Source organism: Tasmannia lanceolata, unplaced genomic scaffold (genome assembly GCF_043159265.1).
Source record: "Tasmannia lanceolata isolate RefF3 unplaced genomic scaffold, GAP_Taslan_0.1 ptg000013l, whole genome shotgun sequence".
Lineage (NCBI taxonomy): Eukaryota > Viridiplantae > Streptophyta > Magnoliopsida > Canellales > Winteraceae > Tasmannia > Tasmannia lanceolata.
The window spans coordinates 19211041-19237813 of record NW_027518690.1 but is presented as its reverse complement, the minus strand read 5'-3'; the positions used below and the strand labels follow the sequence as shown (position 1 = coordinate 19237813).

General features: G+C 38.7%; 1 long non-coding RNA gene across 1 annotated transcript in view; it reads left to right on the top strand.

The window, feature by feature from the left end:
• LOC143889930 (uncharacterized) overlaps positions 1 to 26319 on the top strand; it is a 32026-nt gene extending 5707 nt beyond the window's left edge. Inside the window, exon 3 of the long non-coding RNA XR_013254997.1 lies at positions 26236 to 26319. This is a non-coding gene — a long non-coding RNA (uncharacterized LOC143889930). The remainder of the gene's footprint in view (positions 1 to 26235) is intronic.
• Positions 26320 to 26773: the final 454 nt, after the last annotated feature.

Sequence of the window (26773 nt, the reverse complement as noted above, 5' to 3'; positions counted from 1 at the left end):
TGCCAATTGCTCTCCTATTGGATTAATGGTAGCTTGTAGAGCATTGAACATCTCTATCGTCACGGTTTCTTGATTTTCTCTTTCTCCGTGGGAAGTCATGGAGGGTAGTAGGGCTCTGGTACCACCTGTCATAGCCAGAAGCGCGAAGAACGAGTCGTGGGTTTATAAGTGCGAAGAACGAGTCGTGGGTTTATTGCCATCGTCTTCTGATCGAACAAACCTTCGACTCCAGGAAGGGTGTTCTACAAATCCACTAAGAACAAGTAAAATACCACTTTCTCGAAACAAGAAAAAAGAAAGTTCTTTGATTTCAGAAAAATAATATCACACGTGCAAACAAAGCCCTTGCACATGGGTTTTATATAATATAGTATCCACAAATAAACAAACTCCTATTACGCATATTCCACTATAACTCAAACTACCTAAATAGACTTAGACTCAGCTACCTACACTCTTAATCGTCATAAAGAACAAAGGATATTGGACCACTTAATCTAGTAAAAACAAACACGTTGAAATTGGCAACTTCCTCTCGAGACGTGTTAGCTTTGATATTTTTTCATATCCTTTTCGTCATATGCTAGGTAGGAGATGTGGATACGTCACATAGGGTCAACAATCTTCAAGAGTGGACACATTCACACAAATCCTTCCATAATATTCCAAGAACCACTACCAAGGACTTTAATTACATTGGAAGTCTCATTGTCATACTACCACTGCTTGATGTTTTACATAGACTTGTCTAGGCCTAATTATTCCAATACACATTCATGACACTTCGCATACCGTGAAAATATAAGTCCCATCTGGCATGAAGGATTTTCAATGATTCCATCTATCACATGAAGTACATTAGAGTACAATAAGAAAGGACTAGATTAATTACTGATAAGAAAATAATCTTGCAAGGCCACATAAAATATCAAAAAATCCAATCTCTCAATCCTCATGTCTTTCTACTCTTAGGCCAATTGTGATCCTTGCCTAGATCTTCTCCTATGTGTATCCCTTCAATAGTGGCTCTTGCAACTATATTAACCAATTCAAATACAACACATTGGTCCTATTTTTAGTCACCAGTTACTAAAGCAAAGCCCCTTGCAATTCTTGTGTTTTCAAATACTATTGGGTATGGAAAATATCTATCTTCTAGTTTCTAACTTATAATCACCAGGACATTCTAATTACATTATTACGTCTATATCACATTGGGAGATGATATGCCCCCCTGCTTAACGTTTTTCGTGAGAATGGTTCACTACTAGAAGATAAATTAATTCACCCCCTTTAAAACTTAACAAATAAAGTTGGGGGCGGGGGGGGGGGGGGGTTATTTTATCCGTCGGATGGGGGTAGGAAAATATCATTTCCCACAATATCCCTTTTATACGGCATCCAAGGAACAAATGGTCTTAAGGAAATACACATGAAACATCTTTAGTTTCTTAGTCGCCATTTTATTCCACATTCTTATTCGTACACATGAAACCTTTTAGTCACCATACTGAAACTCATCTGAAATATGAATCTAGGGAAGCTATTATTTGTATAGCTCTCCACCCAACGTGGATTTTGGGAGCCAGTTTCTCCCTGTATAATTTCTTCCAAATTAATTTTCTAATCCTTTTTTGTCTCCAAATAGAATCTGAAGGTGCTTTAAAGTTGGCAATGTTACTTTTTAGGTTCTAAAGTTTTAAATAGGATGTAACTTGAGAAAGAGTTCTCCAAGGACACACTGCTCTATAGATCATGTCCGACATCACAGGTCAAGTCTCCATTGTGCCTCGTCAATCCCTCATTGAATGATGACAAAAGTAAGGAATGTGGGCATTAATTCCGAAAAATGCAGATTTTGGGTACCAATTAAATTAATTATGAAACTTGGTGATTCTTCAAAAATGGGTGGAAAAAAGACCCTAATACCCTTCCAACATGAACATGATTCTCCTTGCAGGTTCCTTTTTCATCATCTTAGTATTTAATGTACATCTCATCCCCATTAAATGCATTGCACATTGGCGCGCTTCACAAGGCTTCTTTTGGTTCGTCTAAATGTGTATTTGAACCGACAGAACCTTGGGTTTGTCTCAATCTTAGCCGTCGGAAATAACCAGAGGCGGATGGATGCTTGACACGTGTTAAAAAACTAATTGGAATGGTGGCGACTATATACACAGCTGGTTTGGTTTGGATTTGAAATTTTCTTTTGAACCCAAAGTCCCTTGGGTTCATTTAAATCTTGGCTATCACCAGTATGCATAGACGGTTGGATCCACGACACATGGACATCAATATGGAACGGTGGCGTCTTCTAATGAAACTGCAGGCGTTATTGAAATTTTTAAACCAAAAATTTCCCACCGTTTGCACTCCCCTGTCATTTCAACCGTTTCCATCTCTCTGTATTCACCATCCTCTACATTTCAACTCTTTCATTTCTACTGTCTGTTCAACCTTGCCTTCCATTTGTTCATCAAACTCCCTAATTAATAGAATCTCACCAGTTCAATATTTAAGAGTTGGTAAATTGTCCTCTATCTCTCTGGATTTAGGGACAGAAAGACACTGGAAATAAAGAGAACGGCACCAGCTAATCATTTTGGTAAGGTGTTAAGTGAGCTTCCGCCGGCGTACCCCATATTTCCGTCGGCGTACCTATCTGGTTTCGGTGGCGTACCTATATTTCCACTGGCGTACCAAACTTTCCGCTGGCGTACCCCATATTTCCGTCGGCGTACCTATCTGTTTTCGGTGGCGTACCTATATTTCCACTGTCGTACCAAACTTTCCGCCGGCGTACCTTTATTTTTCGTCGGCGTAAATATGTTTCCGCTGGCGTACCTAACTGTTTCCGCTGGCAGAGGAGGTTTATAGAATTCTATTCAATTGAACATGATTTAACAAAGCACTTGGCTACCCAAGACCTAGCAATCTAATTTGCAGTGAAATTTACCCAGCTTATCAATTTCTTCTAATTTCTACCCTATTATATAATTTGAAAGAGGGTGTTGGCGCCGGCGTACTTATCCAGTTAATTAATTTGGTTTGATTTTTTACCCAATAAATTATTCAGTTAATTAATTTGGTTCGAACTGGAATTTACCCAGAAAAACTTGTTGCGAGAATAAGTTTTCATTGAATAATTCTATCTTGGACATTTTGTATCACATACTTTGGGAGCCGGATTTTTTTCCGTCGCTCTCTTTTGGAAGCGCGGGATCACCACATCGGGTTTTTTTGGGAGTGGGAGTGTTTGTTTGTCTACGTTTCTTATGAACTCGGGATCGAAGTCCGGATTTCACAAGAAAAAGAGTTCCAGAGTCGCCACCTCGGTTAGGGCCTGGGACCTGTGTCTGCTTTTCCGGTGAAACAGGGATAAAGATCCGAGTTTCATTGGAGGAGCAATAACCAAAGTTGTACTCTAGGTCTGGGGCCTAGAACCCGTAATTTCACTCTATTTGTTAAGGCTTGGTTTTTACAGAAATCTGAGTAAGGGTTATGGTTACATTCGGGGAAGGTGTTAGGCACCCCTCATGCCCGAGCAAACCCTGTCTCTTGACTTGATTTGGCATTTTTAAAGAATTTTATAAGAAATCTTCACTTTTTATCCTTTATTAGGACGAGGCTTAATTCTTGTACGTAAATGAAGTGGATTTGCAAAGAAAAGAGGAAAAACCGGTTTGGGTGTTATCTTGATTGAAATTATATAAACACTTCATATTTTGAGTCCCGGGAGGATCTCGCAGTGTAACCTCAACCAAGATAACTAAAATAATGAGAAATGACAAGACATAAAGGAAAGAAAACAATGGGTTTCTGATTCTCTCCGTTTGTCCTACACCGTTGGAACACTAGGGCTCTCGTCTCTATCTATTTTGTCTATGGTAGTGTGGACCCCCGATCCGAGAGAGGCGAGGGACGAGCCCCCAGAAAGTCTCTCTATCATCCACGTGAATGGAGAGCTCTACTAAGGAACTCTCGAAAGAAGTGCCTCTCACAGTATGAGTGGCAATGAAAGGTGAGATACCTCTTAATTCGGGGACTAGCCCGGATTCGAGACGTACCTTAAACAAAGAAGAGTCGCCATCCAAGGAAGTGGGCCCTGGATCCCATACTATGCTCTGTTGCAAAGGATAACCAGAGATATAAAAGAAGGTTCGTGCCTGGTTACGAATTTGGAAGGTCTGAAGAGCACCTCGTCCGCCCAAGTGCAAGCACCTGGTCTCTTATGCCATTTACTTATTGATTTTGAAAAGTTTTGGGAGAAAATCATGTGAAATGGGAACATATATCTCCAAGGAAACGTCGACCTAATCATGCATGTCTCGGAGATGATTAATAAGCACACACAAAAGAAATGAAATAAGTTTCACCTAAGAATAACTAGGTTATGAGTGTCATACCTAATTGGTGTCTAAATTCTGGTGTGCAAACACATGCATGCTGCAGCTAAAGATATAGGGTCTGTACATGAAAGTAAGAAAACACAACAAAACACGCATCACGACTTGACTCTACACTCGACTCGACACAACAAATCTTAAAACTCTAATGCAATACTTGACTCGGACCAAGATGGCCATCCATCCTGGCTGCTCTACGTATCCCGGCCTCGGAAAGAATTAGAATCAACGTAGTTCGATGACCTATTCTAAACTACGATGCCTAACCATCTAGAACCGCTATCATAGACTCGATCAACTGGACTCGACTGATTTTTAAAGCTTTTTGTACGATTGCTTAAGTTCAAGTGAATTATAATTTTTTTAGGACTCTCTATATGCCCTAACTAATGCAAGCTGGTTAGCCTTAAGCTAATGCAGGTGAGCCCTACATCCTATGTGTAACTAGGCTGTGCATCCTAAGAAAAACCAGGGGCTGACTAAATGCTTCATAGTCTAGCCATCGGTTCGACTAAATGTCTAACCGACCATGACTCGAGGCCTCCTAACTCTAGGGACACTCACACGACAAGACACACCATATCAATACAAACAGGACAGCCTCCTAACTCTAAAACACCCCAAAAATCTAGGACAAACACCTAACTCTAGGGGAAGATCTTTTCGAAAAGATTTTGAAGAAGTTTTGTATTTTTAGAAGGTTTGAAATGTTTATTTTTAAAAGTTTGGCAAGACTTGGGATATGAATCCCAAGCTGCACTACGTACCCTGTGGAAAGGGATCAAGCCAACGTAGTTCGGAACAGATTTCCTAACCACTCTCCTAATGACTCATGATTTTTGGAATATTTTGAAGATTTTCTGGTCTTTCAAGTGTTTTTAACACAAGATGACAGAATCTTATCATCATAAGGGTAGGACAGACTCTTGATATATCGCAAAGGTTGGACAGCATCCTATGCTTTGCGGGAGAATTGGACAGAATCACAGCTCTGCAAGGGTTGGACAGCATCCTATGCCTTGCAAGGATTGGATAAAATCAAATGACTTGATGAAAGGTTTGACAGAATCCTAACCCCTATGATGATAGGACTGACTCTTGAAAGACGGACTTGCTAGCTAAGGACAGACTCCTATGCTAATAGACTGACTCATAAACTGATAACTTTGAGAGGAGTACTAATGAGACAAGGCATGTCTTCTAAAAAGGGGAACAACTATAACCAATGAGACAAAGCCTGTCTCCAATTGGGGAAACAATTAACTTTAATGAGACACTGAGTATCTCCTATGGAGGGCTCTAAGTATCCTTATCATTGCCCTTGCAATGATGAACATGATTAGGTGACTATCAGACCAAATTGGTCCTCAACTAATGAGGGTGTTCTATAGATGAGGCTAAACAAGCTTCCTATGGGTGACTCACTAATGAGACAAAGCCTGTCTCAAAAGATGAATGACTTTTCTGCCGAGACATAGCTTGTCTCCTAAAAGGGTGGGCTCTAAATGCCTCTTTCATCGCCCTTGCAATGAATGAGTTTCTAATGTACAAGGGATACACACCTAAAAGACTGGGCAAGTCTTTTAAGTAAAAGAGGGGAGTGCTACTTGGACTGAGCAAGTCCCCTAAAGATGGGCTTGGGCTAGCGCCTTCATCGCCCTGCAATGAAGAAGAGAACACTCAACTATTTACCCTTAAATCTAAAGTTTGTATGTTTATCATAATAAATCAGGCTAAAAACTCATGTATATGCAAATAACCCCTATTAACCTTGGTATCCATTCAAAATAAATGAGGCATGTTACTATAAACCAAACCTATGTATACCCAAAAATATAATAAACCATAAAAGCCAAGGTAAACTAACTCATAAGAACTGCCACTGGGAATAGAGAACATAATCAGGTTTTATATTCTCATATGACTAATATAAGATCAAAATCCAAAATAATTTCTACATTTTACAAAATCTGTATTCTATGATTTTGGTGAAATCTCAATTACTAAAGTCATGAATAAGAATATGATGAAACTTGAACAACCAAATGGGAAAATAAATCACTAATACTTTACCAATATCTCAACTACTCAAATCTCCATAAAAATGACAATCATTTTACAACTACCTATGTAACACCAATTCAACTACCCTAATCAAAAACTGATTTCAACAACAAGGGGCTATATAAAATGAATCCATCTAACTACTAAAAATAAATAAATGACAATGTGCTCATCATCAACGACTAATGGCTTACAAGCATTGTTTACAGGCTAAGATCATGACACAGGTATAAAACAATTCTTGGCGCCAAATTCTGAATGAGAGAGCTAAACTGAAGTGAAAATTAAATCTGGAATGAAGCTCATAATATAGGTTGGGGATCTAACGTGTAATACAGAAGCATCTTAATCCCAAAATTATTTAAATCAAACAAAGACAACTATGGACACATGAATCCAATGAACATATACGCATGTGTTTTTCATAATCCAAAAACTGACAATAATAGTGCTGATATTAGTTCTAAGAGAGACTAATGATAAGGACATTGCCTAACCCATCCATTAGTATTTAAAGAACTATCAAATGAGTAATTTCCATTTCCAATATGAGGAGCTCCCACAATCCAATTAAGAAATTAATGGATGAGATAAGTCGGGCAGCCATTATCAAGAGGGCATGAGAGCTACTTTTAGAGCTCTCTGTGAGATCATGAAAAGAATTTTGGGAGATGAAGTGTAGAAGGTGATGGTGCCAGAGAGAATTATTAACAAAAAAGGGTCTCTAATTCGGATTCATCAATACAACTACTCATTATTTGATTACTAATAAAAATGACTAAGATAATCAAGTTCAATATAAAATTAGAATTAGTGAGCATTAGTATCATAAAAATGAAGGCGGCCAAATTATTACCTGTGTTGTATGGAGATGGCCAAAGTGCTGAATTGGTCAAGAGTTACAGGCGGTTATCGGATCATTAGCTTGATTTTTTTTTTATTTCCTTGAATTGAGATTTCGCCTTCATTATCTGTGGAACTATTCTACTTGCTCTTTTTTTTTTCTTTTACATATGCAAAACGGAGATAGCAGTGGCCAACAAAAAGGGGGTCAAAGTGAAAGCAATTAGATCCAAAACAGTGATGCTAGTAATGATTAGTGATCGGAGAGTAAAATCTGAGATTTCCTTTCTGCAATTTCTTCCCCTCTCCCTCTGTTTTCCTCTTGCAATTCCTCTTCTTCTCTTTCAAATTTGCTGAAATTTGAGATCAAATACACGAGATCTCTTCTCGATCTAGGGCTGAAAAAAGTAAATCAAGGTAGATTTAAAGTTCACAAAATTCTACAGCAACTGATTTAGGTCTCTATTGTATAGATCCAAAGCTTTGAATGAATTCAGGTTTTATAACATGGATCCAAGGCTTTGAGGTCAAGCTAGGGTTTCAGAGACTTGAAAATACGATTTGGAATATTGTGACAAACATGAAAATGAGGACATCCAATGGTTAATAAAGGAAGAACAAACACTCCGAGAAGATTAGAGACCGTCCGAAGCTTGGCCGAAGGCTTGCCGGAAAACATAGATCGATCGGAGAAGAAAGCTACCAAAACCCCCTTCTCCCTCTCTGCTCTTCTCTAAAACAAAACATAAGAAAACCCTTGATCCCCCACAAATGAGGCTTAAGATGGTATTTATAAGCACAAGGGATGTTGATATCAGCACTACTATCTTTGATAAGTGCACCATGGGCGAAAAAAGTGATGGGCGCACAACAGAATCGTGTCTTTTTTTGCCCTAGGCCACGACCTCTCCAGGATACATTCACCCCTCCTTCAGGATAAATTCACCCCCTTTCTATTTTACACCACGATGCTTTTCGAGGTTTGTTCGCTAGGCAAACGTGCTTAGATTCTGACGAAATTTTGCAGGGACCTAGATGAGACCCTAAGCTAGCCTAGGGTGGAGTTTGGGGTCATACCTCACTGATTTGATGGGTTTTGCACAAAATTGGAAGGTTTAGGGCACGGTCAAAATGTGGTGTCTGCAGATGCCCTTCTTTGGCAGAGCGCGCTTGTCGCGCGAATGTCAAAGTTGAACAGACAACACATTTTGACTAGCCCAAGATTGAAGAAGGGAATAAAGAAAATGATTTTGAAAAGATCGAATTGTTGGAAGGAAGTGATGCCTCAGAGGTCTTGAATGGAAAGGATTTTGGTTGTTTGCTTGGTACTCTCAAAGACCTTGATTCTTTCTATGCTCGGGGCGAATGCTATCCAAGAGAGATTGGTTCTTTCTACGCTCGGGGCGAATGTTATCAAGGAAATTTTGGTTTTAAAATTTCAACATTCAACATGACTAATGGGTAATTTGGTGAAATGCTGGACACATAACTTAGCATTCAAAACATATTGGTGGGATAGCAGCCCACCAGACATATAACTCGAGTAACACATCGGTTACACAGGTATTTCTGACTCCGCACTTGGGTGGCGGTACACTGTGGAACGACGGACCATGACTTGACTTTTCATTAATAGTAACAAAATAACTAGATAGAGCTGTGGTCCAGCTTTTCACCAAATTAGACAAGAAAGAACAACAATTGAATGGAACTTTTGATCAAGGGTCCATGGCGATAAGCCACGAAGAGCCTTGCGGAGAACAAGGGTCCACGGTGATAAACCGCGAAGAGCCAAGCAAGCGGTGATCGAAGGTCCGTGGTAATAAGCCACGAAGAGCCAAGAAGCAGGAATCGAGGGTCCATAGCTATAAGCCACGAAGAGCCTCTCGAGAAAGACATTGTTTTTTTTTTAATTCAGGAAGACGAAAATCGAAGGGTCCATAGCTATAAGCTACGAAGAGCCTCGTGAGAAAGACATTGTTTTTTTTTCTCTTGGGAAGACGAAAATCGAAGGGTCCATAGTTATAAGCTACGAAGAGCCAAGAAATATTCAAGGGTCCATGGCGACAAACCGTGAAGAGCCAAGCAAACAGGAGTCGAGGGTCCATGTTAATAAATCACGAAGAGCCCCTCAAACAGAAATCGAGGGTCCATGATAATAAGCCACGAAGAGCCTCGCTAGAAAGATATGAGGTGGTTGGTAGGCTAGAAAACTAGGAATCAAGGGTCCATAGCCATAAGCTATGAAGAGCCAAGAAGTAATCGAGGGTCCACGGTGACGAGCCGTGAAGAGCCACGTAATGAATCTAGGGTCCACGGCAATAAACCATGAAGAGCCCAGCAGAAAAGAATCAAGGGTCCACGACAATACCCCGGGAAGAGCCAAGCATTGAATCTGGGGTCCATGGCAATAAGCCACGAAGAGCCCAGCATGCAGAAACAATGACATATAAAAGATATGAATGGAATGACTATGAATAGTGGGTCCATAATATATCTGAAAGGACATATCACAAAGAGCCACAAAGGAGGCAAGGGTCCATGCCATACCTGACCGGTAAATCATGAAGAGCCAAGAAAGGACAAGGATAGTGGGTCCATGATACAACGTAGAAGACAGATCACAGAGAGCCACTCAGGAAGCAAGGGTCCATGGTATACCTGACTGGTAAACCATGAAAAGTCAAGAAAGGACAAGGATAGTGGGTCCATGATACAACGTAGAAGATAGATCATGAAGAGTCAGTCAGGAAGGAAGGGTCCATGGTATATCTGAATTGTAGACCACAAAGAGCCTTGGGAACCAACGGGTATTGCTGAGAATTGATTGATTTTGAATGATTTTTTTTGTAGACTGATTGCCTCTTGCCGAGAAAATTGGGAGTACGAGTTCCTTGCTGAGGATCAAACTCAAGTAACTTGATGGGTTCTCCAAGTATTGACCCTTCTTGAACAGGTGAAAAGCATTGTGCTGAGGTTTGAAGGTTGTGTGAGCAAATTCTAGACTCCGCTGGGGAAATTGATTTTCTTTGGTAGTTGACTCTTTTAGAAAGAGGGCTCATTTGAGAAGTTTAGAGATTTGGCTAAAGATGTGCCCGTATTTCTCTTATCTCAACTCGATGAAAATATTGGCACCGATTCCCTTTATGTGTTCGATATCTTTTATGACGCAAGTCATAAAAGATGCCCCTAGTGTATTGTACTTCCATGACAAGAGTCCCAAGGAAAGTAGAATAGGGTAGGTAGGAAAATTTGAGTTTACATGGGTTCTTTCTTTAGAATAAAGATAGGATGATGGCTGAGCCCGAAAATTTCTCTTTTCATTGACCATTATTTGAGGTTCTTTCCAGTACTCACTGCTTAAAACTTGACATCTTCAAAGTCTCTGAATAAGATATTTCTCGCCTTTCTCTGATACCTAAACCAGGGTCTATTCACTTTTTTTTTCACTTCAGAAGGTATACAGCCATTCTCCCAGTGCCAAACAACTTTGGACCTTGAAAGGAAAATGGATAAGTATGAGAAACAAATTTCTAAGGACTCTATCAAAGAGGATGTATATTATTCAAGGGACTTGACTCACTTTTGATTCACCCTTAGACCTGATGTGTTTTTTTTTATAGTAAGGTTAGCCACTATCAAAATAATTTTGAAAATCATGTCAAGAAGCACTAATTTCCTCCATCAGGATTTCTATCATGGTTATTACCCCCTTCGGATTGCTCAGTCTTCATGCCTTTAGTTTAGAAAGGTGTCAAAGTAAGTCTCACTGACACTACTCGGATTCTAAGATCCTGCCCTGTGTAGTGATTATTTCTTCATCTCTTTGAATCTCCTCTGGTGGGAACTCATGATTATTGCATTCCAGGATTCTGGTCTAGCAAACCATTTGCCTGGAATTCTCATACTACTCAAACTTCAGAGTTCTTCATAATCGAGGAACTCCTTCCATGTCTTATCAGCTCACTTTTTAGAAAGTCTTTGCCCCTGACTGGATTGCCTCTTCAAGTTTTCAATCCAGTAGACCGCAACCCTCATTTTGCATAAGCCGGCTCCTTTGGTTATCGACTTAGCAAGTACATGATTTTATCTAGGCCACCGTTTTGGGTTTTCAACCTAATGGGTCTTCAGACTCTCGTTCTTTTCATTTCTTTCTGATTTTGTTCTAATTTGCCTTGAACCTTTGCTTGTTTCACCAGAAGGACTTTCTAAGTGGGCTTGGGTTCAAATGGGTTAGATATCAAAAGTTCAAACGATTTGGACTGAATCTGGTCTTGCCAGACTACCTACGTACCCCAAAAATGGAGGATCAGGTCCGCGTAGTTCGCCCTGGGGTTTAACAAAGAATGGTATAGCTTTTTAGCTTCAAAATTTTGAAAGGGATCCGATTTAGCTTTTATCCCAAAGGTTAATCGAACCTGAATTGATCAGGTTTCCTACGTACCCCTGAAGAGCTGGGGATCAGGTCCGCGTACTTTGGGTGCATAAAATGCCCCTGGTTATAATGTGGTTGAAAGAATTGTTTGGTTTTAAAGTGTTGGCTCAAAGGGCTCACAAAAGGATTTTTTAAGCGTTGGGATTTTGGCTATAAAGGCTCAAACGTCCAAGGATGACCTCTTGGTGTTTTGACGTGCAAGCTCTTGAGGAATAAGGTTCAACGGCTTTGAATATTTTGGTCGAGGAGTCTGGCAGTATTCTTCGGCAAGACTTCCATCACGATGCTCCATTTGAATTTGCACTTGACTCAAAGATCTTGAATTTATGCTCAAGATTCTTCAACTCTCATTAGTCTCCAAATATTGAAGACAATTCCATATTCAGTTTATCTCATTGACTCCATCATATGAGTCTTGGATATTCTTAAGAAGTTGTCTTAGGGACACATTCCCTTCCCCTTTTATCTTTCTCTCGTCCTTTCCTTTCTTCTAGATATTTTCTTTCTTTTGGACATATGAATTGTCTCTTCTCTTGAAATATTCCGCCTCAGAATTCCATTTAAAAGATGTGGCCCAAGTGGTTTTGAAAGTCTTCACTCAATATCTCATCAACTCCACTGGATGCTTGACGTTCATATCTCTCTAGAATTTTGCTTTTTGACTGATGTCTAAAGCCGATGGAGCCTTACTTTTCATCACAACAGGGCATACCCTTGAATTATCCTTATAGGATCAAGCTAGACTACCTCAAACCCCTCTAAACAGGTTTAGCAATTCTTTGCGCTCCTCGGGAGATAAAGTTTTGCCAATCCATCTTTCTCGAGTTTCAAATTTCGATACCACTATCAATAGCTTCGATTTCTTCTTTGAGTGGCTATGCTCGATGCTCTTCCTCTCGTTTGACCATCTTTCAGATCTCGAGGAGAATTTCGTCCGCATTCTCATCCGAGAAGAGTGTCTTTAGTTTTATTTTAAACATTAGATCTAAGAGTGAATCATAAAACATCAAAGATACAAAATGAACAATTTTATTGAATTGAAGACTCTTAAGTACATCAGTAACTCCTTTTTTTTTCAAATCGCCTCAATGGGCTCTACATTGGACTTGACAAAGGACGGAAACAACTGATTATGAATGAACATGACCGACAAACATGACACTTTTTTTTACATCGACACAATAAGACTTACCAACTCTAAGAGAAGAAAGTTGGTGTACACTCAACGAAAGACAAACAACACATGACACTTCTTCGATGGTAAATGAACTGGCATTGAAAGGTTATGGGTGTCACTCATTCCTCCATGATATCCATAACTAGAGGTTCAACCCTGGTGTAGGTCCTGTTGACCCGGCTTCAAGCTGATCTTCAATAACTGGTATCGGTAACGATCTCGCTGGCATAAAACTACCTCCTGACATTTCTAGCTCTGACATTCCCAAATTTGCAGCCGAAATACCTCCCAGTTCAAATGTGGGATGAATGATGATGGAGGAATCTTAAAAAGCCCCAAACGTCAAGTTAGCTTTAGTAGCAGCTTGAGAAATATCAACACGTCTAGGTGAAGGATTTTGATTAGCATTAAACCCGGGCCAAATGGGACGGTCCCTATCTATGAGGTCCTGGATCGCAAATCTGAGGGAGCGACAACGATTGGTGATATGACCAGGGCCTTGGTGATATTCACAGTATTCATCCTTGTTGTAGAATCTTAGGAGGTGGCTTATGAGCCATGAGTTTCAACTGTCCATCCTTAACAAGTTTTTGAAGAATGACCGCTGGAGGTTTCGGTAATGGAGTGAACTTCTTCTTAGGCTTCTGTGCTGGGTTCTCATCTCCTTGACCATACTTCTGCATGACAGGTTGAGATGCTTGATGGGACAACTCAATAATGTTTATCTTCTTAGAATCAGCAACTGATTTGCTATCGTTCATTGGATTCTTCACGCTTTGGTGATCAATTGTCAATTCTTCAATTTCTTTAACACGTTCCTTCACCTTTCCTACTGAAATAAGAGATGGGAGACACTTTTCTTCGACATGTTGCTTGCCCTGGGAATTATCAATATGTGATACCGTGACTGAGACATGAATAGGGATCATAGGAGATAGCTTCTCAACCTCGTCAGCAAATTCTTTCTCCTTACGACAGTTGGAGGTGTAAAACACTTCTCTTCAGTAAGTTGTTCTTCTTCAGAATCCTCAATATGTGCTATCATAGCCTTGATAGGATCAATGGTCACAGGAGGATGATTTTGGACTACAGAGTCCTCAGACATCACGGATTTACCATCATCTTTTGTTTTCAAAAATACCACTTCCTCCTTCACACTGGTCATTTCTCTAGATATTTCCCCTAGAAATTCTATCACTTTAGAAATCACGGATTTTCATCATCTTTTGTTTTAAAAAATGCCACTTCCTCCTTCACACTGGACATTTCTCTAGATATTTCCCCTAGAAATTCTATCACTTCAGAAATCACGGATTTTCCATCATCTTTTGTTTTCAGAAGGGCCACCTCCTCCTTCACACTTGACATTTCGCTAGATACTTCCTTCAGAACTTCTACCATTCCTACTAGGATGTCCATAGGAACAACCATTTTATCTGGGTAAAATAAAAGGAAACCGGTGCAGCAGATGGGTGAGGTCAATGAGGTCTGACTCCTGTCATGGAAATGACAAACACTAACTAACTTTAGTGTGAGGCAATCTCGTTGAATGTTATACACAGGTTGAAACAAGAGATACTACAAACACATCTCTCCCTTGGGCAAGAACCAACAATATAACAATTGTAAGAAGGGTCATGGTAAGGTAAACACATGATTTATCAACAACCCCAAAGGATGGCGATCACACTGAAAATTGGTTACATAAAATTTGACAGCATGAAGGCTATATAAAGAGATCCCCATAAGTCATCATAAGGGTATGTGAATAGAAACTAAATAACGTAGGACTCTCAGCAAGGATACTTGCACTCAAATAAAGGTGGCAAGATACAAGATAAGCACAGAATCGGTAGAAGGAAAATGGTCATCGAAGAGATGTAATCAAATGAAGGACTGACCATGAATGATGACGCTTGGCCCTGGGTCAGATTTGCGACAAAAAGACCGAAGGATAGATCAAGGCAATAAGAATGGTGATTAAAAGTATCGATCTGATCATATTTCGAAAATGAATGGATAAGGATAATTGATTAAATTAGGAAGGAAAACCTAATCTAATAAGTAAACCATAATCTAATAATGTAAATCCACGATGAAAAACACGGATCAATTTTATGAACAATAGATCAAGGGATAGATTATGGATGAAGAGCCAATAATCTAATGATTATCCACAAAATGGATAAATACAAAGAATTGCTTAGATTAAGAAGGAAAACCTAACTACGAAATAGGCCCTAATATAAATATGTAGGATATAGATCAATGATACAAAGTATGAATCGGTCAAAGGATAGACTATGGCCATAAAGGTGACAAGTGAAATTCACTGACCAGGTCTAGATCTGAAAGATGAATTGATATAATATATTGGATTAGATAAGGAAACCTCACTAAATAGTAGGCCCTAATTTAATAATCTATATATAGATATATACATATATCCTAACCAGGGGCACCAGCCCTTAAATATAATCCCGCAGAGTCAAGACACTTGACTCAAGACAGACATGTGAGTACACTAGGACTGTGTTGTAGCCACATAAGGTGAGCTACAATAATCTATGGATAGAACATGGTTCCTAAATCTAGGCTTCAACATGTGTAAGCAACACATGTTCGTCTTTATATGAATGCAATATATATAAGCACATGCAAATCCTAATTGGGTTTCACTAAGTCAGCAAATATATTCATATACATAATATATGTAAAATGAAAGTAGGGCTCCGGACTCAATATATCGGGTACTATGCTTATGTTCCATACTTTAGATGTATAACACAAGTACGCCTAGTGTTATACATAGTATGCTTCATTGCTCATCGGCTGCTGTAAACACAAGTACGCCTAGTGTTTACAGCTGCAGCACCAGCGCATAGCTTGGAAATAGATACAACAATCCCATCAAGGTAATGACATACCATCTGGCATGTACTCTATCCATCCCATGGAGCCAATAATAATAAAATCAATAAAATAAAATAAAAACAAAATGATGTATGTTGTGCAGTGTGTGAATCCCTTGTTTTAGTCACCTATTTGGTGCACATAGTTGGAACACCACAAAGACAATCACTTATATATTTAGGGTGTTTATTTATTTGCTTAATTATGCCTCTAAAATCTAAAACTAAGATTGGATCTTTTACAATCTAAATATGACTTGGTCTTCAACGGATTCTTCAAGTCTTCATTTGTCTTGGACTTCGATGTCTTTGGCCTTCATGATGTGGTCCAATGAGATCTTCTTGGCCTGAATCCAAGCAATGTTGTCTTAGCACCAATGTGATCTACAACTTAGACAATCAAACACATTAGTGATCATAAATCACTTGTGTATTGAAATCATCAAAATAAGATGGGAATGCCAAGGTGGAAACCATTGGGCTTACAATCTCCCCCTTTTTGATGATGACAAGCACAAGAGATTTTCCAATAAAAGCATTCATATTTTCTTTACACTAGAATTCTCTCCCCCTTCGGCATTAATAAAAAAGATTGGGGTAAAAGAGAAACAAATGGATGAAATATTCAATTTAAAGCTCCCCCTTTTTCAAGGAAAAAGACAAACCTAGAACTCCCCCTATTTAGAATTTTTATTCAACATAAGAGGGGATATTTTAATTATCCATAGAAAGATATTCAATTTTAGAGCAAGCCCCTAATCTAAGCACATATGATCAAAATCATATGGGGCTTTAGGAACCCAAGTTTTCTTGGTTCCACCATTATCCCTAATCTTAGATGCACATTGGAATTGGTAATGACCATTTATTCCACAATAATGGCATCTAACATGAGGGTTAGATACGCTAGTCCTATCATATGCATGTTTAGGTCTTTGACTAGTCTTCTTTAAGATTATGTCAATAATTTTGTCACCATTTAAGAATCCATGGAGACATAATCTTAACCTTTCATTTTCATTATGAAGATGGGTTATTTGATTTAGAAAATTATTAAATTCATCTTCATAAGATTTGGAATAGCTTGCCACATTTTGGAGTTTTGCAATTTGGCAAGTTTTCTCATCCAAACAACCCTTAAGGGTTTCAATCTCAAGTTTAAAATTTTCAAGTTGTGCTTGAGATTTGGAAGAAGATTCATTTTTCAAAAAATTAAGTTCATTTTCTAATTTTGAAATGGATTTCTTTTGAACTCTATTTTTAGAAATTTGAGAGTGCAAGGTTGAGCACAAATCATCATATGATATTTTTTCACTATCACTACTAGATGAATAACACGAGGGGTTAGAGTTTACCTCATCTTCATGGGTGAGTGCCATGAAGCAAAGATCATCTTTCTTTTCTTCCCCTTCGCTTGAACTCTTTCCCGAGGTGCTAGTAGCATCCCATCCAGCGGCAAGAGCCTTATGTTTCTTCCATTCCTTATTTCCCTTGTATTTTGAGGAAGATGACTTGAGAAGAGGACAATCCGGTCTTTTGTGTCCGGTCTTCTTGCAATTATAGCACCTTATTCCTCCTTCTACTTCACTTTCTTCTTTCTTCTTCGGTTTATCCTTTTTATGTTTCTTTCTCCATAAGCTTTTAAATTTTCTTAAAGCTTCTTCTTCATCGCTATCCGCCTCGCTAGAGGATGATGAGTTCGCTTTGGAGCCTTTTAGAGCTAGAGATCGACTCTCTTTTTCTTTCTCTTTCGGCTTCTTCTCCTCTTGTCGGCTAGTGAGGAGCATCTCATGGGTGATGAGAGATCCTACAAGCTCCTCCATGGTTAGCGTCTTGAGATTCTTTGATTCTTGTATGGCGGTTACCTTTGGATCCCAATATGGAGGAAGAGACCTAAGCAACTTACTCACAAGCTCATCAGTAGGATAAGATTTACCAAGATTTGCTAGTTCATTAGAAATTTTAGAAAAACGGGTATACATTTCGGAAATGCTTTCGTTTTGATCCATTCTAAACATTTCATATTTGCTCTTTAACAAGTTTATTTTGGAATCTTTAACTTGAGATGTTCCCTCATGGGTAATGGTAAATGTATCCCAAATAACCTTGGCGGAATAAAAAAGAGCAACTCGATTAAACTCCTCCGTAGATAGGGCGCAAAACAAAGAATTTATAGCTTTGTAATTTAAATTTGCATGCCTTTTTTCTACGACATTCCATTCTTCAAATGGTTTGGAAGGCAACATGTATCCATTTTCAACAATGTGCCAAAGTTCCACATCTATCGAAAGAAGATAGATGCGCATCCTTGTCTTCCAATGTCCATAGTTGGACCCATTAAAGAAGGGAGGTCTAGTTGTGGAATGGCTCTCCGGAAGTCCGGTTCCATTTCTATCCGCTATTTCACAATTAGAAAGTTGCCAAAGATCTTATGATCTTTCCCTTGTTGAAATTTTTAAAGAAAAATTTTCCAAAGATTTATAGAAAAGAAAATCTTTTAAGAGCCTTTGCTCTGATACCAAGTAAAATTCCAAGGGTGGTCCCGAGTACGGTAACTTATGAGGAGGGAAGAATTAGGTTACTAACAAGTTTTAACTCTTTTAAAAACTCAAACCCAATTTTGGAAATTAAGAGATCAAAAAGAAATTCAAGCATGCAAGTTAAATCTAAAGTGCAAATGCAAATAAAGAGCAAGAGTAAGAGAGATTGCACCCGAGATTTAAAGTGGTTCGGTCCTCCAAACGCGAGGCCTACTCCACTCCACCAACCAAACCCGTTGATGGCTTCACTATGTGATCTTCTTAACTTCGGCGAAGATCGGTGCCGATTACAAATTCCGATTACCTTTAACCTTGGTGGCAATCTTCACCACGGAGAGTGGGCTACGCTTCTCCGAACACTCGCCCGATACAAAGTTCTTGACTAAGAAAGAAAGAACAAAAAAATCCCTCACAAGGGTTTACAAGAATTGCAGAAGATGTACAAATTGAGCCTATGATCCGAATCCTACTTTAGAGGATCAAAGGCATAATCAAGTTTGGTTCACTCTTTGGATGTTCAAATGAAGTTTTAGAGTGTTAGGATTGATAATTTGAATGTTTGGAATTCCCATATATATAGGAAAACCAAAATATGACCGTTCAATGGCATTGTTGTAATTCCAGGAAAAATCGCAACGGCTAAAAATCCGACCGTTGTAGTGTTCTCGGAGTTCCGAGAAAAAATCTCGGAGTTCCAGGAATACACACAGAAGATGAAAAAGAGTCTACTGGACCATTTCTCGGAGTTCCGAGAATATTTCTCGGAGTTCCGAGAATTTATCTCGGAATTTCGAGAAGCCTATTTCATGCAAATTTTCACTTCTGTTTTTGGGCTTCCAATTTTACACCAACTTGGGATTGTTATGAGGGTTCCACATAGTTGGAACACCACAAAGACAATCACTTATATATTTAGGGTGTTTGTTTATTTGCTTAATTATGCCTCTAAAATCTAAAACTAAGATTGGATCTTTTACAATCTAAATATGACTTGGTCTTCAATGGATTCTTCAAGTCTTCATTTGTCTTGGACTTCGATGTCTTTGGCCTTCATGATGTGGTCCAATGAGATCTTCTTGGCCTGAATCCAAGCAATGTTGTCTTAGCACCAATGTGATCTACAACTTAGACAATCAAACACATTAGTGATCATAAATCACTTGTGTATTGGAATCATCAAAATAAGAAGGGAATGCCAAGGTGGAAACCATTGGGCTTACATCATCTTGAATGTTCTCTCCACGCGTAGGCGTTGTATATCTTCCTGCCGTAGGTTACAAGTGTAAGCACTCGACTAATGATTCATTTCTTTGTATGCTTCTAAAAATTATTACTTTAGTGAAGTTGATTTGTTTGTACCGGCATAGAGCTTTTATGAACTCGATTGCTAATACCCCACAATCGAATCTAGCATTTGAAATTTTAGTAGTTGATATTATGTAACCTGTACCGGAAAAAGATGAAGAGTATATTGTGTTAACGGTGCAGGACGAGTACTCACGGGTTTCCTTGCGTTGGTCTTTTTGTTTCAACAATATCTTCGCACGTATCCGCTTCAGGTTGGAATCTTTTTAGAACCACCCTAAAGAAGGTAATCTGCACGCAGAAATTAGTCAGAAAATCCATCCAAACGTACCGAACTATGGAATATCACTAGGCAAGAAACCTACCATTCCCCTTGCAAGCTTCTTGTAATGAGCCCTGGCCAGTGAATCATACATTATATATTTTCCTTCGTTCATACTGACCATTAATAATATCTAGTGTTTCATGTCCCCTATTCGAACCAGAATTCTGTCCACCTCATTCATGTCGTAAACCCTAAACCCTACTAATCCACACTTTCTTGTACTACTGTGATATTGCAGGGAAAGGGAAACCTTAAGTACATGATGACTAGATGCTCTCCAAGGAAGTTTGTGTCGCAGCTTTAGTCTCTACAACTAGAGCTTAGGGATATTTACTATGATGTGTTGTATAGAACTCCATTCGGACATCTATTTAAAATAGAAGGCCTTGTATTATATAAATATATACTGACAATACTACTAGGTCTGTGGGATTGCGAGAGCAACTCGATTAAATTAGGTGGTCAGTTAGTTCTATTTGATGTATCAAACGTTGCATTAATATTAGGCCTAAATATTAGTGGGAAAGAATACCGATGAGATGGAGCCGCAGTGCAAATGTGCCTTGGTGGATGTTAAGCAAACCATCTATAAAAGCGGGTGAAATATGTACTGAAATTAAGCGTTTAGTAGGCAGCGATAAGGATGACTGTATTGATTTGGTTGTTAAACTTCTGTTGTTGCTCCTGTTCGGTATATTTCTCTTTAATCAGACGGACCACAAGGTGGATGCGTCGTTTTTTCCTTTTATAGATAATTTTCAAAACATATCGAATTTTGCATGGGCATACGCTGTCTACGACTACCTTCTTCAATCTATAAATAAATGTGAAACTGGCAAAGGTCATCTATCCTGATGCTCGATTGTCTTTCAGGTAAGCCATCACATTCTGGGGAATCCAGTAGTACAATTGTTAGATCTTCTTATATCAAAACCTTAAACCATATAGTTGCATTTTCTCAAGTATGGCTGTTTGAGCATACTAATCTATGGCGTCGCAATTACCCTGAAGCGATGCCACAAATATTTAAATGGAAAGATATTGTACACAATAGGAGGATTGAGCGTAAAGGAATGTTTAAATTGGTGAAGGAAATGTAGTTGAATGACTCCGAAGTGAGGGGTTACATGAATTATTGATTGTAATCTTCATGTTTACTTGCTCTCAATGGTTGCTAGCAATCAATGTCTAGGTCATCAGGGTTATACAACCGATTCAGAATGAGGTTATGATTCTACATCCCATTGACCCGGTAATATATCATCGTCACCGATATGTATATATTTCATCCTTCGGTACACGAGATTATCACCATACATCCATTATTGTGACGAACCACTGGTGTACGAGTTCTTGAAGATAACCATGGCCAAGCAGATCAGTCCAAGCCTATAACGGTCCATCAAAATCTTATGACCCTTGCTTCTGTTGCGCATGAAGCCTGCGATATTACGGGTGAAGCTGATGATAGTCTCCTCCAACAGGAACCAGCGGGCGACATTGTGTATCACTTTCAACAAAAACTGTTACATGAGAGAATGCTAAGGAAAGCTGCTGAAGCATAGACTTTGGCGATGAAGGGAGAGCAAGAGTCAGTCAAGTCACAGTATCGCGACTATGATCAGAAGCTAAGTGAGCTTGCGAGAGAAGTAGATGCAATTAAAGAGGGGCAAGCTCAACTTGACCGTGTGAGTGTTCTACAAAGGGGTGCGAATGACATTGATCGGTCCAATAGAACAATAGTGTTGGAGGGGCTAGAAATCCATGAGTCTAGTCGAGACGAGAAGTTGGACGCCTTTTTGGCACTCGGAGAAGAGTAGGGAAGAACTAAAAATCCCCTGTCTTTTTTGTATTTGAATGTGGTTAATCTTTGAATGAGGTAATAGTAATTTAGGTACGTCGAGTTAGCTACCTACTTGTCTCTTCCAGGGAAACAATAGTTATTGTAATGCCCCGGATTTTTTTTTGGAAATATCAACTCGGTGCGTAGAAGAATATTACATCATCTTTTTCAAAAACTTTCATTATTCCCAAGATCTCAAATACAACAACTACGTTTAGAGGGTTTACAGAAATTAGGTCTAACTTATTACATCTTAATTCAAGACATAGTTGATACATATTTAAAACATATTTGTCCTTTAGAACAGTTCTGGATTCAACTCTAGCATTCCTCATCTTTCATCTATACTTCACCTGGGGGTTGGAACAATAAAACAAGGAAAAAGGGGTGAGCTCAAATAGCCCAGTAGGGTATAAACAACAAGTGATGTAGAATTGTCAAGCTCATAAGAACATGATATTTTGCAGAAAGGACATCTCACATTATAAACATGGAAAGAAAGAATAAGCACAACATACTTTCCAAACGTATAGAGAAAACTTACAGAACTTGATATCAAGAATTATATATATAGACTTCATTAAGCATAGATGCTTTCATTCATAGCCATATCTCGGCCCATTCATAGCCATACCTCGGCTCATAATCCTCTAGATTTACACTCTCTAGAGTCGTCTTTACCCACGTGCACATGGAGGACTATAACGCGTCCACCCGTCATCATATCATAACTCAGTCCATATTCAGAATTAGGGTATCACAAGATAAACCCTAAACATAAACATATCTCACAGAAACAAGTTTCGATGATACAAATAGAATTATAACTTTATCAGTAAAGTCATTTATCTGAAAGGAATGGGATTTGAAAGAAAGGATCCCCCTTGGATTCTCATCAATTGTGGATCTTAGAAGGATAAAAACTCTTATAGCAATTGCGTATAAAGAGAATCAAAGAATATGAAATATTCACATCCAGTATATCAAAAGAGAATCAATGGAGAAAACTCTTACATATATCAAAAGAAAATCAATGGACGAAAACCCTTACATATAGCTTTCTGATCACAGGTTTGTTTGAGCTTACACCTTGGAGTGGATAACCTGTAAATATATTCTAATTTTATCAAATTCATGTTTTAAGGCAGTGTCCTTTCTGTCCAGGTAATGTCCATCTATGTCCAAAATAATGTTCCCTGTGTTCAATGTTCTTTCTATTAAATTTTTAAAATCATGGGGCCCAGCATGCACTATTCATATGGACCCCACATGTTACTATTCATGTGGACCCCATATGTTACTATTCATGTGGACCCCACATGTTACTATTCATGTGGACCCCACAGGTTACTATGCTCAGCAGTTCACCATTCTTTGGTTTAGTTTATTTCTTGGCTACTATGCTCAGCAGTTCGCCTTTCTTTGATTAAAGTTTAATTTGCGGTTACTATGCTAGCATTTCACCGTTCAAATAAGATAGGCTACTATGCTCAGCAGTTCGCCTTTCTTTGATTAAAGTTTACTTTACGGTTACTATGCTAGCATTTCACCGTTCAAATAAGATAGGCTACTATGCTCAGCAGTTCGCCTTTCTTTGATTAAAGTTTACTTTACGGTTACTATGCTAGTATTTCACCGTTCAAATAAGATAGGCTACTATGCTCAGCAGTTCGCCTTTCTTTGATTAAAGTTTACTTTACGGTTACTATGCTAGCATTTCACCGTTCAAATAAGATGATAAAACTTGCATAATCTATAGCGAGTTATCGCCTCTTATGCATGCTTTATCCTAATATTTACATAGGTGGTAGAACCAACCATATTACCCATAATAAATACTTTAACTATCTATATGAAAGACTTACCTTGGTAGTGATGAAGTGGATTTCCTTTTCCTTCTCTTCTCTCTCTTTTTCCCTCTCTCTCTCTTACTCTTTCTTCTCTGAATTTTTAGCTCTACTAGGGTTTGTCGAAATAACAAAATGAGAGCCGTTATTTATAGATACTACATTATTAAATTCACAACTATCCTCTTAAATGCTTCTCTTAAATGCTTTTAAAAATATAGGAATAGTAAAGGTATAAATAAATGAATAGTAAAGGCTGCTTGAATAGTAACAGGATGATTAATATTATTTAATTATTATTTTCGTCGGTGAAGCGCAACTACTCATTAATGATAGTGGTTGTGGAGTGACCCGCTTAACCAATGAGTTAATGAAAGTGGTTGCGGTGTGTCCTTCTGGTAGTGGTTCCCACTAGTGATTGGTCCCGCTAGCGTTGGGTCCCGCTAATTGTGGGTCCTGCTTGTTGTGGGTCCCGCTGATGTGGGACCCGCTTGTGTGGGGCCCGCTGATGTGGGACCCGCTTGTGTGGGGCCCGCTGATGTGGGACCCTCTGTTGGTGGGACCCGCTGTGAATAGTAATTTTGAATAGTTTATCTCAACAGTGAACTTGCATAGTATTTCTGCATAGTAATCTTACGTAGTATTTCTGCATAGTAATCTTGCATAGTGACTATTGTGAATAGTAATTATGAATAGTGACTATTGGTAATTTTTAATATGTGTAAGTATCTACTCATTTTTAGTTGACATCTGGGACGGTGGTTTAGTGGTAGGAAGCCGTTCAATCCTCGCTCAGCGTTGGGTTCGAATCGCGTACGCCCCATTATGCCAGATGTCCTCATGCCCGATTAACTCGGGGAAAAATGAGTAATGGCCGATGATTACCCACCTATGAGGCCATTTTTTTTTAATTTATTTGTATATATATATATATATATATATATTTTACCGGTTATTACAGTTATTGGGTAAAAGAATTTTCTAACTCAGAGCCATCGTATGACCCTCTACAAATCAAACAGGCTTGTTATAGATTCGGTGAGCATTATTGAACTTCCTTACAATGTGGTGGTTGATCATTGACATATGCCAGCCAATTTTCTATGTTGGTCATTGATGTTTATGGTGAGCCCCTTAATCGAATGGGTGACAGTGGAGCACAGGGTAAGGGTCGGTGTATTGCCCTTTAGTCCCGCCTTGAGGTGGGTGAAAGTCACCATTGATTGCCTTCTAACCAGTTTTATTATTATCCATTTCATAGTTATTATAATTACTAGCTTCTAAATGCAGGCAAAGCTACATCAAACTAACCCACCGACCACACAATCTTTAGAACCATACCTTAGGGACTTAAACCGCATTCCTGTTAATGACATCAAACGTATACTTCTTCTGATATGCACCGGAGTCCATTGATTTCTTCTTATGGTAGATATGGAATGCAATGTATTCATAATGTTCGACTCGTTGGGCGTAGAAAGCACCCTACCTGTGGAGAGTACTGTAAGTGTTTCCTATGATTAATCATATATTGTTTCCCATTTTAGTTGGAAAAAAGCATACTAACATTATATATAATTAATGTCAGCATAGGTTAAATTTTTTAAGAGATACTTAACAAACTGTGGCAGAAATCCTGAAGACTAGCCAATTTTGAGTGCAACAAAATAACCATTGCAGAATAATGAGTGAGTGTATTTAAAAGGATTTTATCTATGATCTCCCCTACTGAAAAATAATCATGCGTACTGTAACATCTATGCGTGCAGATTTGATTGTGAGGTATTTGTGATGAAGTACATGGATTGCCTCTCGAGGGACTGTGACTTTTCTTTCACGGCCGACGACATGCCCCATATTAGACGTATCCTATGCGAATAATTTTTGGCTGGGGTTTATGAAAAATGTATGATATAGGATGAATCAAGGGTATCTGTGTTCTGCAAGGGCAGCTATATAGGACCCCCTATTCTAATTTAGAAAATCGATCATCAAACATTGTTAATGTAAATACCCAAAATACCTCCCTTTAATGTAAATATATCATCAGTTTGAACTTTGAATACTTAGAATTATTAGAATATGAACCTTGGACACCTTTTAAACACTTCTGTGGAGGCTTGGGTATTTCTGAAATCCTGCCATATGGGGGTAGTACAATTGGCAAATTCTGAAACCCACCGTGGGGGTAGTACACTGGAATTTCTGGCCCGTCAGTGGACTGTCGATGTATAAGCAATGACATGTCTTCTGGACCATGCCGATGACTCCGAAGTGTATTAGAATTCTAAAAAACCTATTGACTTTGACCATAACTAGATATTGAATTGCTTTATTGCACCTTTAATTCAGAACCTTGTTTGATATGCATTTGTATCTACTTTGTGCCTATTACTTAGTTGAGACTTCAATATTCAACTTTGATTCTGTTCATCTGACCCCTATTGAGTCTTGGCATGCTTAGACTGTACTTAGAGTAGTATTTTATTATGTACTGAGCTTTTCAGCTGACTGTGGTTATATAACATTTTTCAGGTCTTGACCCTCGCGAGGTTAACAAGGAATAGGACGCTTAGCTTTGGAATTGGACTTTGGATTGGAGATTAGTTTAATTATTTCAGATTCATTAGGAAGTCGATATTTTGAATAAGATGTAATGACTTTATTATATATTTTGTTTTGACTCAGGGGAGAGCTGAGATTTGATTTGACTGTATTGGGTCCGAAATTATTAAGACTTTAATTTTTCAGTTATGAAATGCCAGGTTTTCTACTGTTATTGCTTTGTAGCCTTGTACATCTGTGGGACTTGTCTTGCAGGTGTACGGTGCTGTCATGTCCTACGCCCAGGGTGGGGGTTTAGGGCATGACAGAAAAGTGGTATCAAAGCCTAGGCTTTAGGTCCTAGGAAGAATCATTTGAACGAAGGACTTTGATTGTGAGAATTGGGGATTTAGATAAGGAGCAATTAGGAAGCGCTTGATAGGTTTGTCTGTTTCGGAGACGCCTGACAACACATAAATCAGCCGAGCTATCAGGGTTCAATTATCAATTCAAAAGCACACCGGACGCT